Source organism: Ictalurus punctatus, chromosome 12 (assembly GCF_001660625.3).
Source record: "Ictalurus punctatus breed USDA103 chromosome 12, Coco_2.0, whole genome shotgun sequence".
NCBI classification, from domain to species: Eukaryota; Metazoa; Chordata; class Actinopteri; order Siluriformes; family Ictaluridae; genus Ictalurus; species Ictalurus punctatus.
In genome coordinates, this window is record NC_030427.2 from 28,286,165 (window position 1) to 28,289,109 (window position 2,945).

Genomic DNA, 2,945 nt, shown 5'->3' on the forward strand with positions numbered 1-2,945 from the left:
AGGATGGATGGATGGACTTAAATAAATCTCTGGATATTATAACTAATCAAACACACTGGAAGAACAATCAACCATATGTACTCTCATAACTACATACATGTGCTATTAGTTTCACTGTAGCTACTGAATGTTTTAAGATAAATAACAGAATAATGAAAAGAATAATCAGCACTATGATTTTACCAGACTTTATTTTTCCAGCCAAATGTTGACAGTTGTTTTTACTTCAGCCATAAGGAGGCAGTAAAGCCTCAATTAATATAGTTTGTTTGGTTTTTATGTTTTGTGTAGACTTACCTGCTCAATTCACACAATGTACTTTATTGTATGTAGTATTTACTTTGATATCTTTTTGAGGTTTTACTGACGGTGTATTGCTTTTATGGCTTGTTTATTAAATGCATGATTTGCTGCTTTGATGTTATTTATTCTCTTTCAGTTAGTACAATTCAGTTATTAACAAATGTTTTGTAACCATCAGTTTTGAACAGTGTGCTGTCTGTGCTTTGTGATTGGTGGTGGGTGTCGGGTTGAGAGATTTCACATCACAACCTTGTGACTCAAAGATTATTAGGTAAATTTGATTTCATGTAGACATGTTTAATTTCATTATTTTTTGTTAATCTTTGCTTTATTACATATACAGTATAATATAGCACATAGACACTACATTCCTCTGTATTCTTTACCTAGCTATTTTACATTCATATTTACCTGCTTGTAGATAAAGAAGAGAAACCCTTCAGACTTTATGTTCGGATTACACTAGGCTGCGTTTTCATCGCCACTGTAGTCGGGCTTGTAATAAGATGCATCTTAAAAAGTAAAGGTGAGTAAACAAACCCTTGTGTTTGGCTAATACCAGTGACTGGTGTAGAATTGAGAAAGTCTCATTGTTGTCTCTCATTTCTCAAGACTCTGCTCACAAGAAGCAAACATTAACTATATAACAATGACTTGTAATGCTGTGTAAATTCTGCTATTTTACCAATCACTTTGTCTTTTGGTTAAATCATTCATTCAATCAATCAATCAACTTGTTACAACTTAATTTAACCTATTTTTAAACAGTGGCTAATTAAAAAAAAAATAACATTATGAATTTAATCGTTAATTGTTTTCTCTGTTGTGTCCTGTCACGGTACGAGACTGGAGGCGGATGCAGGTGCAGGTCACACTCTATTATTTAAACAAGAAACAGATAAACAGATAAACAGATAAACAGAGGGAGCGCGGTCTCTACTGACTATACACACTCTGGTCCTCTAGCTACGACCGCTAGCATGCTACACCTTAGCCTATACCGTTACACTTCCTTGCCGAACCAAACCAACTATAATACTGCGCGATGTGCGCAGTCACACGGGGGGTTTAACTAACAAACCTAATTAACTCAAACCATGGGCACCTGTGGCAAATCAGAGACATGCTCAAACTTAACTCAGTGTCCAAGCGGGAAGTGAACGAAAACAAAAGAGTCACGTGACCAGTCAGCAGCCGTACCGCAGTGCCCTCTGCTGGCCGTGGCGTAACCTGTCCTTACAGATGCTGGGATTTGAAGTTACCTCTCATGTGAAGATGTATTCAGTTTCTCCGTTTCAGTCATTCAGAACATTCTTGTTTGACATCATTACAGTTTAAACGTCCTTCTTCTACCTCCGATACCTCAGGCTCAGTCAGAGCACAGTGTTATCAGACCTGCATGTTCTCGCAGAATCAGTTGATTATATAGTTTTGATTCGTCACCTTTTTGACCTCAGAGTTCCTCACAGAACCGAGTACACAGTTATACGCAATGTTGCACGCCACATTTAAAAATGATCAAAGCTGCTAATGCTAAACATGTAACTCACACTAACATCAGGTCTGGAGTTTGTGTTGCAGATGATGCACAATGTAAGTAGAACTACAAAAATCAGTACTCCGTTTTATTTCTTATCATCACTCATACCCATTTCAATAAAGAGCTTTTGATTATAAACAACATCTGTGGTAATATATGTCATATTTAATCAGTGATTCAAACTCTTTAGCTACATCCTCGTTCTGTCGTTCTCTTCATATGGATGATATTTTAGGGCCATTAAGAATGTATTGCGTTAACGTATTTGTATTTTCCACTTGTTCTCAATGTGTTTCTATTCTACACGTCTTCAATAAACTAACTAAAGCCTTACCTCACTCACAGACATGTGTCCCCTAGATAAATGTTGACGATCATCTAACAGAGATGTAGAGTAAGAAGTTGTAGTGAGTGTAAGACATGTGTCTGACTCTTCTCTACGTGACTGAAACTGGACAAGGGTCCGACTCACATTAATGCAGTTATGATTGCCATGCAGTATGTAAAACCTCGTTCTTACATTTATTTAAATAGATATTCTGACACACGGGCTCTCAAACGTTTTGCAGCCAGGGACCGCTTTAACTATCAAATTAATTACACAGAACTGCTTAGTAGCCTACAGATTTACTTTATGAACATATTCCAACTATTTAAATATTAAAGTACAATAATATTCTGTTTGGGTTTTTTTTGTTTGTTTGTTTGTTTATTTTTTATTTTATTTTTATTTTTTTTGGAGCAATAGAACTTTTTATTCCTGAACTTTCCACTTACAGAACATATTTTTAAAATGTCAATTGCCATGAGGTTTAAGTTGTCATTATTTATAAGCCTGTTTGTTTTTGAGTGATTGAGGTTTAAATTAAGCCATTTAAGTGACCAGTCAAACAGACTAACTATCAGAACTAAATAGTGCATATAATACATTTAGATAATGGAGGGTTGTAATGGAGTGCATTGAGAGAAATTCACACCATTAATAACTCTTTCAAAACACGAGTAACAGCAGCAACCAGTCCAAGAGAAAACTGCATGTGTGTGCACCATTTCCTCTGATGCTGCCATGTTTCTACAAGTGCACAATCACTTCCGTGTGGAA